The sequence below is a fragment of the Capra hircus genome, chromosome 26 (assembly GCF_001704415.2).
Source record: "Capra hircus breed San Clemente chromosome 26, ASM170441v1, whole genome shotgun sequence".
Lineage (NCBI taxonomy): Eukaryota > Metazoa > Chordata > Mammalia > Artiodactyla > Bovidae > Capra > Capra hircus.
In genome coordinates, this window is record NC_030833.1 from 50,643,596 (window position 1) to 50,657,823 (window position 14,228).

Sequence of the window (14,228 nt, forward strand, 5' to 3'; positions counted from 1 at the left end):
TATATAGATTTCATTGTGCTCTATTCTGCTTCTTTGTACTACAGTCTGTGATGTCTTCATTTCATTCACGTTTGACGCTACAAATCTGTGAAGATTTACATCTTCCTTCTCTCTCTTTTTTTTAAACAAAATATCTTGCATTTCAGCTCTCAAAAACTTCTAATTTATAGTGAAGAAAGCTTTTTCCTCACCCAGAAAAAAATCTCTGCTCACTCTACTCTGCGTGTGTGTTAAGATGCTTCAGTTTTGTCCAACTCTTTGTAACCTCCTGGACCATAGCCCACCAAGGTCTTCTGTCCACAGGATTTTCCAGGCAAGAATACTGGCGTAGGTTGCCATTTCTTCCTCCAGGGAATCTTCACAACCTGGGGATTGAACCTGTATCCCTTAATTCTCCTGCATTGGCAAGCAGCTTCTTTACCACTAGTGTCACCTGGGAAGCCCTTGGGACCAATCCTGTGATGTTCCGCAGCAGCCTGAAGGTTCAGGAACTGGCCTTTCCTAACTTGTCCATTCTTTAGCTAGAGTATTCAGTCTCAAAGAAGGCAAACAAAAAAATCTGTCTTCTAAATTACAATGCACAAATACACAAACAATTTGGGTTATATGATAAATGAACAAAAGTTCCACTGGAGAACAAATGTTCCACTAGAGAACACAAACAGATATACAGTTTATCTGTGGCACTGGCATTTCATGCAGAGGGCGGATAACTAGGAAAAAACTGTAAAAAGGCTAATGAGAAATAATGGGGAAAAGGTAAACAAGCATTGAGTTATAGAAAAATACTCACAGCTTCCAATTTACAAAGATGTAAATTGATAACTTGGAAGTTATCATGGAAAAATTACCTAAAGTCACAAGGCTTCAAGTAGCCAATAGCACTCCATAATGTTTTCGATTCTTACCTGGTCTGCCTAAGAAAAAGCATGTCCCTGCCTTCCACAGTGGCTTCTATAAGAGAGGAGGCTCTGTAATGTCAGCAGAGCCCCTGTAATAGAAAGAAGTTCACAAGAATGTAACCTATAATTCAGTCCTGAATTCAGAGTGGAAGAAAGAATACACCAATTGGTAAAACTTAGAATGGACTGTGATTACAAATATTTCCAATATCTCAGTGGTTTACAACAACAACAAAAAATTATTTCTGACTCAGGCAGCACCCCTGTGGATGGACTGTGGTTCTGCCCTAGGTCATCTTCCCTCTAGGATCCAGGCTATTGAAGCTGCCTTCTTCTGGAATATTCATGGTTATGACAAAGGGAACTGGGCTTTGGGCCATGTGCTGGGGTCTAAACTTTTTATGTAGATGTGACTCATGGGACTTTTAATCCTATTTTTTTGATCAGAGAAGTCACATGGATAAGACTAATTTAATTAGGACAGGGAAATATAATCCTTCCCCAGGGAGACTAAACAACTGTGTACAATAATTCAGTTCAGCATGCTAGAGTAATAAGAATAGTACATTTAGTTAGATCTCAAGTCACTCAATACACTACCTTTCCTATAAGCATTATCTCATTGTATCCTTACAAGTTCGTGAGATTAAAAAATGCAGTAGTCCTTTTATCCAGTTAGATTTACATAACTGAAAACAAAAGAACTCTGTGGAGAATATACTCTTAGAGTTGCCTGAAAGTGGCCAAGTTTCCTTGGGTGGTCTTGAGGTTCCCATCACTGGAATGAGTTGCACAGAATCTGGACAACTACTTCATGCCCATGCTGAAGAGGAGAGACAGGATCCTATTATTAATAGTAGACTGGGCAAGATAAGATTCCTTTTATCCTGAAGATTTTATAATTCTGCAAGTTATCAAATTTCACACAGCTATTAAGCAGCTAGTCAGCAGTAAATGTCTTTCTCCTACAAATGAACATGTATACAGAAAGGAGAAAAGAAAGTCCAGGGTAATTTAGTGATCTGGCATTCAGGTTCACTTGTTCCAGTATATAAATGTTGGAAAAAGTTATATCACAAATCACTTCTTAATCAATATGCATGAAATGTTTGTTGTTAGTGTGGTGACTAAAATGCTATGAATTATTACTAAGAATTATCAAACTTTCTGAATACTCTAGGTTTGCTGCACTGATGTGGTTGTGAATAAAATATAAACATATTGGCACCAGCCTCTCGATCCGTCCCCCAGACACAAATATTCTCTTGGGTTGCATAATAAACAAATATTCCATTAGGGAGAAAAACTTATATGTCATTACTTAAAGGAAGAATAGTCCTTGAACAGATCAGTTGTACTGAGGTCCTGCATTTTAAAGATATTTTTAGAACTTTACAAATAAACAATTCACTTACTGATGACTCTTCTTTCCTCCTCTTATTCTCCCCTGAGTTTTGGGTTTCATTAGCACTAGTTCTATAGTGATTTGGATTTTTATCATTTATCAAATTAGTATGTATTATTGGCATAAAAATAAAAAATAAACCTAATTTTAGTATCTTAAGCACTTTTAATTTAAAACATCCCATAATTTTCTAATTACTTACCATTATCAGAAGGCATTAAAAAAAACAAACAAAGGATGATGAGTATCTGATTATTATAAGTATAATCACTCATTCATTGTTCATTTTGGTTGGAGACCTAACATTGATCAACTTCTGAAAAATTGAAATAATATTCTCATCTTCCAGGAACAAAGAAAGGTTCAGCATTTCAGAAATTCAAGCTCTGACATCTTATCAGGATGTTTGCTTATCCTTGCCAGGCGCCACTGATGCCAACAGCTAGCAGCACAGTGTTAGCAAATGAAATTCTTTTCAAGCTGGTCTGAGCCAGAGACAGAGTAAATTATCTCCTTCAAACCTAGTGAGGCCAACCATTTAAAACTGATTTAAGTTCTGGCTCTCAGAAAATCAGAAGTTATGAATGGCACCATGCTGGGCAGGCTGTCCAGGATAGAATATATCCAATATCTCTCTCCAATATTTCCCCTGAGTTATCTTCATATGACATGAACTTTGACCTGGTTATGGATACGGTTTGAATATGGCCAATACCAGCACCTTCCTGGGAAAACCTCAGGCCCCACTGTAAAAGTACAACCAATTATGAGTCATAAATATATATCATTCTGCTTCAATTGGTTTGCTCCCAGGAAGCATTTCTGAATCCCAGAGTGGTGCTCTTCCAAATGTAATAACCAATGAGGCTCAGATAGAGGAGTCTGAAATGCAAGACTCTAGGGTTGAAATCAATCCATCTTCTGCAGAATTCATGGGTGATTTTTCTGGTAAGGTTTAAAATTCCATTTTATTATATTTGACACATCCAAGCTCAAATAAAGAAGACAAGGAGAAGATTCATACCTCTTAAGGAATGTTTCAGATTTCTTTAAAAGTTAGGTAACTATTTTTTAAATAAATTTATTTATTTTAATTGGAGGTTAATTATTTTACAATATTGTATTGGTTTTGCCATACATCAACATGAACCCCCCACAGGTATACACGTGTTCCCCATCCTGAACCCCCCTCCCTCCTCCATCCCCGTACCATCCCTCTGGGTCGTCCCAGTGTACCAGCCCCAAGCATCCAGTATCATGCATTGAACCTGGGCTGGTGACTTGTTTCATATATGATATTATACATGTTTCAGTGCCACGGACAGAGAAGCCTGGTGGGCTACAGTGCACAGCATCACAAAGAGTTGGACACAACTAAGCAAAAAAGCATGATTCACTATGTTCCTGCCACACTGGGCTTCACAAACCACCAGTCATTCCTGAGTCTTTGTATTTGCTATTCCCTCTGCAAAGGAATTAATGCCTTATTAACCAATACTCTGCAGGTCTTAACTCATCTTTAGTTTTTCAAAGTACCTCTTCCAGATTCCTTACTTCAAACATGACACACACATAGCCTCCATAAATCACTATGAGATGATCATCTACTCCATTTTCATTACCAAGATCTGAAATATTTCATTTGTTTGTATATGCATTTGTCTATTTTATGACTCCCTTTACCAGAATGTAAAATCCCTAAGAACAGAGTTATATGTTGTTTTATTCTTTGTTGCCTCTTCAGGTCCTAGAATAGGGTCTGGCACACAGTGAGCCCTAAATAGAGAATAATAGGAAGAGGGGAAACAAGGGAAAGAGAAAAAGGAAAAGAAGCCAAAGAGAGAAGAAGGAAGAAAAGCCAATAGAGAGTAGATGAGGTTAGTCCAGTCTCTTCTGGAATTGCCAGAGTCACATCAACTTCCAAGAGCCCTTCCTTACTCTGTCTACTCTTACAGTTTAGGTGTTAAACACAAAGCTGTTCTCCTAGGAAGGTGTCCTGTACTGTACACAGGCAAGATCAATCTGTTAGAGCAGCTATTTTCTCTGCTTTGGAGTTCACACTCTGTGTGTTTGTGTGCGTGTGTGTTGACATCCTATTCTATTCAACAATTTATTGATGCTGGCTGGGTACAGTATATTTTCAGCCCTTTTACTTATTGCTCCACTCAGATCCCACGACCTTTTCTCAATCTGTAGGTCTCTACATAAAACAATTTTATTTTAAAAACTTCCCATTTTTATTCAAACTTTGAGCCAAAAAATAATAATTACTTGCAAAATTATTTTTTTTCATATTTCAGTCAACATATTTTACCATTATGGAATTTCTTCTGTTAACGTTCCTTTCCATATTTTTACCCAATCAAACAAAAAAGAGTTTTAGAAAAAGAGCCCCCATAATTTAATTTAGCATTGACCATACTGCCCCCACATCACGAATGTTCCAATCTTTTAAGTATATGTTATAATCATATAGATTTAATTTTTGTGTCAAATAGGAAAAACAGCACACCAAGGGAAGACTTAGTTATGGAACATTTCTTGAATGAAACCCCACACAGCTTAATAAATATGATTATGATGTGCCAATGCAGATTTGTCAATGGAAACAAATGTACCTCTCTAATGAGTGAGGCTGATAATAAAAAAGGCTATGCATGTGTCAGGGCAAGGAGTATGTGAGAAGTCTCTGTACATTCCTCTAAACTTTGATGTGAACCAAAATTGCTCTAAAAAATTAAATCTAAAAGTATAAAAAATTAAATCTGTATATTTACCAAATCTACAAAAAATTATACATGCATGTGAAATAGGCAAAAATGGCAAGCAACATCAGAGAAAATGACCAACAGTTTGATACATGTGATTGATGGACTCAGAGATTTTTATTTTTTAACTTTATCATTAATAATAATAAAATATAATAAAATTATGTATACACCTGAAATAAATGATCATCTTAAGTAATTTTCCAATCATGAAAAACTTTTTTTTTTTCATTCACAGAACAAAATAGGGACCTTCAACTGTCACAAACACAGGAATTTACTGTGAGGTATAAACATGGTTTCTGATCGACAGAGCTTATGATATAATAGAGGAGTTGAAAAATGTACAAAAATTACTACTCTGTCAGGTAGCACGTGCAAAACCTTTAATATGAACTGCTAAACTAAAATCATTATATTTCCAATGTGAACAAGTGAAGGCGTCAGATGGAGGAAAGCTTTAAGGACAGAAAGCCTTCAAATTGGTTCTTTTTTTTTTTTTTTAACTTTAAAATACAGTATTGGTTTTGCCATACATCAACATGAATCCGCCACCGGTGTACTTGAATTCCCAATCCTGAACCCTCCTCCCACCTCCCTTCCCATACCATCTCTCTGGGTCATCCCAGTGCACCAGCCCCAAGCATCCTGTATCCTATATGGAAACTAGACTGGTGATTCATTTCTTACATGATATTATACATGTTTCAATGCCATTCTCCCACGTCATCCCACCCTCTCCCTCTCTCACAGAGTCCAAAATTCTGTTCTATACATCTCTGTCTCTTTTGCTGTCTCTCATATAGGTTATTGTTACAATCATTCTAAATTCCATATATATGTGTTAGTATACTGCATTGGTGTTTTTCTTTCTGGCTTATTTCACTCTGTATAATCAGCTCCAGTTTCATCCACCTCACTAGAACTGATTCAAATGTATTCTTTTTAATGGCCGAGTAATACTCCATTGTGTATATGTACCACAGCTTTCTTATCCATTCATCTGCTGATGGACATCTAGGATGCGTCCATGTCCTGGCTATTATAAACAGTGCTGCGATGAACACTGGGGTACACATGTCTCTTTCAATTCTGGTTTCCTCAGTGTGTATGCCCAGCAGTGGGATTGCTGGGTTATAAGGCAGTTCAATTTCCAGTTTTTGAAGGAATCTCCACATTGTTCTCCATAGTGGCTGAAGTAGTTTGCATTCCCACCAACAGTGTAGGAGGGTTCCCTTTTCTCCGTATGCTCTCCAGCATTTATTGTTTGTAGACTTTTGGATCACAGCCATTCTGACTGGCATGAAATGGTACCTCACTGTGGTATTGATTTGCATTTCTCTGATAAGGAGTGATGTTGAGTATCTTTTCATGTGTTTGTTAGCCATCTGTATGTCTTCATTGGAGAAATGTCTATTTAGTTCTTTGGCCCATTTTTTGATTGGGTCGTTTATTTTTCTGGAATTGAGCTGCATGAATTGCTTGTATATTTTTGGGATTATTTGTCAGTTGCTTCATTTGTTATTATTTTCTCCAATTCTGAAGGCTGTCTTTTCACCTTGCCTACAGTTTCCTTTGTTGTTCAGAGGCTTTTAATTTTAATTAGATCCCATTTGTTTATTTTTGCTTTTATTTCCAGTATTCTAGGAGGTGTGTCATAGAGGATCCTGCTGTGATTTATGTCGGAGAGTGTTTTGCTTATGTTCTCCTCTAGGAGTTTATAGTTTCTGGTCTTACGTTTAGATCTTTAACACACTTTGAGTTTATTTTTGTGTATAGTGTTGGAAAGTGTTCTAGTTTCATTCTTTTACAAGTGGTTGATCAGTTTTCCCAGCACCACTTGTTAAAGAGATTGTCTTTAATCCATTGCATATTCTTGCCTCCTTTGTCAAAGATAAGGTGTCCATAGGTGTGTGGATTTATCTCTGGACTGAAGAGAGAAGTTGGTTCTTGAAAGATGGAGGTAATCACAGATAATGTTGGAAATGAGAGAATTTCTAGTTGAGTGAATACAATTCTAGCTCTGATTCCCACAGAATCTTATTGAATCATTAGCATAAGGAATTGGTTAAATTTAATGACTACTTTCCGCACAGAAGAGCAACGTTTCAGCCTACTATGAAACTTCTCTCTGGCAAGAATACACCAGGATACAAAGGCTGGCTGCTTTAATAACCAGCATCAGTTTTTCTTGAAATATCTTTTGCAGAAGCCTGGCTCCTGGTGATATTCCACCAAACTTACCCAACTCTGATCATGGATTAACAATCCACAAACCTGCATAATAAAGTCAACACGTCTAAATTTATTTCCCCACAAAACCCTTTTAGGCTAATAGGCAATAGCTATTAACATCTTAACAGTATAATAGAATTAGGAAGCAATATGGTATAGTGGTGGTAAAGCAAATGGCAACCCACTCCAGTATTTTTTGTCATTTTCTTTAAACTTTTTTTTTTTTTCTATTCTTTCAGTTATAGTTGATGACAGCTTCAAATTTTCTTTTTTTAATGTTTTTTCTTAATTTATTTAACTGGAGAATCCTGTGGACAGAGGAGCCTGGTGGGCTGCTGTCCATAGTGTCGCATAGAGTCAGACACAACTGAAGTGACTTAGCATGCAATCATGCATGCATTGGAGAAGAAAATGGAACCCCACTCCAGTATTCTTGCCTGGAGAATCCCAGGGACAGAGGAGCCTGCTGGGCTGCCGTCTATGGGGTCGCGCAGAATCAGACACGACTGAAGCGACTTAGCAGCAGCAGCAGCATTGTATGGTGGTGAATAGCATAGCAGACTATGGAGATGGAGTACCTGGGCTGTAATTCTAGCTGATCTCAGGCCAGTTACTTAAGCTTTTTGTGTCTTCTTTCCTCATCTAAAAAATGGGAATGACAAAAAAAAAAAAAAGAACACTGTTTCGTAAAATTGTTGTAGGCAATCAAATGAGGTCCCATGTGTAAATCCCTTAGAATAGTTCCTGACACATGGTAAGTGCTAGGTAAGAGTTATCATTAGAGCAACCTTCTCTGGGTTCATTTTTGGAAAAGGAAGTTCATCAGAGATGAGTAAACATGAAGTAGGCTTGTCATTGCTGGTATAAAAATCTAAGAAGGTTGCTTCACCCATAATTCTCGCACTTGGACAGAACCTTCTGCTTTTCCCCTGCAACAGAGGACCTCAGGAATGAGAGTGGCATGCTCAGGTGAAAGTGAAAGCTGCTCAGTCACGTCTGAGTCTTTGCGGCCCCATGGACTATGCAGTCCATGGAATTCTCCAGGCCAGAATACTGGAATGGGTAGCCTTGCCCTTCTCCAGGAGATCTTCCCAACCCAGGGATCGAACCCAGGTCTCCCACATTGCAGGTGGATTCTTTACAAGCTGAACCACAAGGGAAGCCGACATGCTCAGGTACATGACAGGTTAAGCTTGAGATACCAATAGTGCAGACAGACTGGTATGTGCAGTAGACCACAGGCCATGTTCATTTCCAGTCTAGAGTTCAAAACAAAGCTTTTCAATTAACTTCTATCATTTCCTCTTTTTGGCATACCCCTATATACTAATGGCCTTAGGACTTGAACCCTTCTACCCTCCTATCTGTTCTTATCCTAAAGACTGACTAAGGCTTGATAATCTGCTGAGAGGCTTCCCTGAATCAGTCCTCTTATTCATGCTCCAAGTCCATATCAATATATCTTTATTCTGCTGTAATGGCCAAACCTGATGTCAATGACTGTGTTGAACTGCTGCCCCTTGCCATTAACATATGTGTTATACCTGCATCACTGGCTGACACCACTTCCCATGAGTGGGCAAATGAAAGTTCCAAGTCCTAAACCTTAAAGTGAGTACCATCCCATGCATAAACAACTTGAGGATGCCCCTGAAATCATTAATCCCATCCATAATGAAACTGAGCATAGTCCAGTCAAGTCAAATAGACCTGGAGCTTGGTTCTGGGGCCTGAGCTGGCAGAATGGCAGGTCCAATCAAAGCTGACTAAAAATATTAAGACCCAGAGAATGAATCAAAACCAAAGTTTTAAAGAGCAAAAAGGTTCAATGTTGGAAACCTAAGGCAATTCAAACTCAAAAAGTATTCTTGAACCACTACAGATATTTGAACTAGTGATCCTTCTTTGAGAAGTCAGTAGGGGGTCTTCTCATTTAAACCACATTCTAACTGAAATGTTGTAGTAACAGTATTATCTAAGCGTGGATAATAAGACATATGTGTATTCCCAGATTTATATGGCCTGTAGAATCACCTGTTTCTGCTGAGCTGCCAGGTGTAGAAGCCATAAGGATTCACTGGTTGATATATATCCTTGAGGCCCAACATTTATTTGGTTCTCAGTTACCTGAACCTAAGAATGTGCTCCATTCAGCAACAATGACACAATGGCTGAAATATACCCTAACATGAACTGAATGCTTGGCTTGAAGCTATAATCCCCTCAAAATGCATGTGTTGCAGCCATAATCTCTAATGTGATAGTATTTGGAGGAGGAGTGCTTTTGAGAGATTATTAGGTTTGGATAAGGTCTTGAAGATGGGGCCCACATGACGCAATTAGTGCTCCTCTAAGAAGAAGAGGCCAGAACCGTCTCTCCTCCTTTCATTTGCAGGTGCAACAAGGAGGCTTCCATCTACAAACAGGAAAAGGGCTCCCCACCCCACCCCTGGATACTGAATCTGTCAGCATCTTGATCTTGGGTTCCCCAGCCTCTGGAACTACAAGAAATAAAGGCATGTTATTTAAGTCACCCGGACAGTGGTATTCTTTAAGGCAGCTAGAGCTAACTAAGGCATGCTCCAGGTATGCATAATCTCAGAACATGAGTATATTTTAAAAGATACCCATAGAATTATCATACTTCCCATATTATAACTCTGGGAATCACTCTTGCATATAAATATGCCTAATACATGCCTATCAAATAGTAAGGTTAGCTGTACATATAAAATATCATAATTTTTAATATGTATTACCTTCTTTTTTCTCAGTGAATCTAAAATTCTGTATCAGAGTGAAACTCAGTTTAAACATTAATAAGTGGCAGATAGAGATGTAGCCTTTGAAACTTTATGTTGACATTATTTCTCTTTCCCATTTTTCTGACACAAGATTTCTAATGTCTAATAAATCTTTCTAAATTTCAGTTTTCTTATGCAATATCCTGTCTATCTCAGAATTATTATAGAGAGCAAAGAAAGAAAAACAAATGCACCTGTAAAAGTATAAAATATTATACTTAATTAAAATAGCATTTCCTCTAGTATAAGTATTACCCTCAATACTATCAAGCAAGTAATACTTAATATTTAAAGTTCATTGTTTCACTAAGTCACTGTTAATACATATCAATCCTATTAAAGGAGCCAAATAGAACAAGAATAGTCTCTTTTCTAAGTCCTTTACCAGCCAACATTAAATTTATATGCAAATAAATATGATAAATAATATGAAAAAATGCTAGTTATTAACTGTCTTGACTTTAATCATAAAATAACCAAGCCATTCAGTGTGTTTTCATGAGCTCTCTTCAAACACTGGAAGTCAGCCAGCTGTGTGATACACAATATCAATCATTAAATCAGCAACTTCTAGAGATTTGGTCTATGGTTGGGCTGTTCAGTCACTATGTTTATTTTCAAGATAATATTAACTATGTAACAACTTTTGCCCTTGGGCAAGTTGTTTCCATTTATTAGAGAACAGTGGAAACTCTGTGGTTTCTTAGTTGGGTGAATGACTATTGATAACCCTTCAGAAGCAGGAAGAAAGTCAAGTTTTGAAGATTTGCAGTATAAAAATAAGCATATCATTGCCCCAAGAGATAAGAAACCTTACGCTAATGAAATGAAATCAAGTCACTCACAATATTGCACCAAACACACTGACACATTTTTGTTATTGTAATTTTATGTGGCATTCTCTAAGGACATGCAGTATATATCACATTTCAAGACTGCAAATAATTCTTTAAATTTAATCAAGAAAGCTAAAGAATGTTCCCCCTACCCATTGCCCTACGTCATTAAAAACAGAAAGCCTTTACTTAAAGCTTTGCTCTGTTTGTGAATCAAATTATCTACTGCAAAGCAACACAGAAATTTATAACATATTAAGAGTATTCTCTCTGGAATTATTTTCATCATATTACTGAGACTATGGGTGAGTCAGTGGAAATAAATAATTCACTAGCAAGTTACAATGTATTTTTCTGAGTTAATCATAGAGACGGTGATATTGCATACTATTATAGGGGAGGGAAAAACTTTAGCATAAGAGTTAATTTTCATGAAGAAAAAAATCTAAACATTAGAATCTATGCAGAATTTAAAATTATCAAGTCACTGACAAAGTAGCCAGCAAAAGATAATTGTATATTTGTGTGAAAAGTCACTGGCTGATGCTCATTACACATTGCAGGAGCGGGATAACTTGTAGTTTGTCTTTGCAAAGTAAGGGATTTGTAAGGCCAAGGAGGGCTGGCTAGAGCACCAAAAACAGACTAACTTTCCAAAGACTCTTTAAAATGAGTTTTATTTTTAAATTCAGATAAAACCATAAATATTTTAAATGATCGAGTCACAGCAAATCATTTTCAGCTTTTGCATAACGTGGGAAATTATCAAAATCATATTTTAGCCAGTAAACTTTTTAATAAAACATTTTTACCTGAAGTCTAAAACCTTATATACATGTAAATGTATACATGTTTAGCTGTCAAAGAGAAAAAAAATGTTTCTCGACTCTATGAGTTAGAAGAACTAAACCATCTCTACATTCTACGTCTAGGAATCACTAAATTTCAATTTAAAAGTTGATCTGTCAAGGTTCAACCACTGGAAATAAAATGCATTCTGGATGATTTTTCAACAGAAATCACAGGGCTGAGCCACCAAAGGGCTGCTACTCCTCACAAGATCAGAATGAGTCCCCTACCAAATTAAAAAGTCACAAGCTGCTGACTTCAAAACAACCACTTCCACTTGGGAAGCTACCAGCCCCAAAGGTAACCATACTATAGGAGCAATCAGAAATTGTTATTTCCTTTCTAAATAAAAATTTTGGCACAAAATAGAGATTCCATAGCTTCTACAGGTACATGGTGACAGCAAAAAGAAGTTAACTCACCCTGAAAACCTCATTCAATATCCACTGTATTTAATAATATCCTCTCTGTGTATGGTTCTCAGTTTGTTCCTAAAAGTATTTACCTCTCACAGGAGACCAGCAAAGTTATAGGACAATTTGTTGAATCAAGATCCCACAAAACTTCGCAATAACTAACAGTGACATACATAGCATTTTCATTTTACTAGAATTTCATTTCACTAGAGTACTTAAATATAAGTATTAGTTCTAGGATACTGAATATCCTAGAAATGTTGGCATATAAAAATTTTGCTAAATGGTATGAAGGAACACATAGGACTATGTCCCTGCAAGATGATAAAACCCAAGAGTTGAAAATGAACTTATAAATCAGCAGGTATACCCCCTTTCCAGGCAAGCATGTCCAAAGACTGGTCATTCAGACTATGTTTGGGCATGCATTGGCGAGGAATAGTCTGCTAGATGCATTATTAGCCTCAATTCCTCACTTAACCTTGGGATCCTCAGCACTAATGAGATGGAGTGTATTTCCCATGTCTTTTCTCAAATCCAAAACAATAAACTTCCTTATACACATCCACAATGTATTTTCCATCCTTTGTCATTTACAATAGCAAGAACTGTCAGTGCCATGTACAGGTTCTTAGAATTCCTTTTACTCAATATATTTGTTGCCACTAACACCTTTCTCCTGCCACCTTCTCTGAACGATTACCCTTGGAAAATGAAAGCTGTCTGGCCTGGAAACACAGGCAAGGTGTGACCACCCTCCATTACATCCAGTATCCAGAGACTGGTATGAGGGGTACAAAAGCCCAGCTCTCTTTATAGCTGAGAACTTGCCACAGGATCAGACTGAGGTTAGATTTCACCTGAAGACACCTCTCTGCCTTCTCTCTCTGGCTTCCTCACTCCTTTTCAGGTTTCTTTTGAAAGAATTGCTTTATATCACTAGCAAAGCAATCTCTGTCTCAGGCACTATGTCCAAAGAAACACGTGTAACTACTTTCCTTGAGTGTATACTCAGAGGCATTTTTCTAAGCCCAATTCTTTGTTCATTCTGTATTCTTGAGCCCTAAGAATAACACATAGGCATTCAGTTACACATCTGAAGAAAGAATGTCAATAGCACTTATTATTGATGATTAAAAACTTGCTGGTATTGTTCAGTAATTTTCTATGATTCCTGAGTTTACTTTGTTCTTAGTACTTAAAAAAAAAAAAAAAAGACTGTTTAGTTTGGATTGAGGTATATAGCTGATTAACAATGTTGTGATAGTTTCAAGTGAATAGTGAAGAGACTCAGCCATACATATACATATTCTCCCCTAAGCTCCCCTCCCATCCAGGCTGCCACATAACACTGAGCAGAATTCCCTGTGTGATACAGTACGTTCCTGTTGCTATCCATTTTAAATATAGCAGTGTGTACAAGTCAGTTGTCAGTTCCAAACTCCCTAACTATCCCTTCCCTCCAAACTTCCCCTCAACAACCATAAGTTCATTCTACTTTTTCCATAGCATCTTGACCATGGGTTCATACCTATCTTTCTCTGAACTGTTTTCCAGTTTCACAATAATTACATACCTTAAGTGTGTTGAATTTCCTGATAAACACAATTTTTAAACCACAGTATCATAGAACAAAGTTATTTCTTCCCTAGAAATCTCACAGTGCTTCTCTTCAGGGTTTTTGTTTGTTTGTTTGTTTGTTTGTTTTTGTCAGAAGATAAGGATATTGGATGAAAGCCCTAAAGGAAAATATTGCCTTTATTTTGGTTTCAACTTGTGCACCATGACAGGATTCAATATCTAGGTGGACAGATATGCTAGATGGATAATATTAGATTTCTGTAGTCTTGGATAAAGAATGCCACCTCATTTCTACAAGGTCTCATGACAGCCTCCCTAGAATAGCTGAAATATTTTTCATATCCAGATGACATACATGAACATCTTACAGAAAGTGCTGGGTTGTCTCATCTCTTTTGAGAATGACATCATAAAACAAGGAGATGCAATATT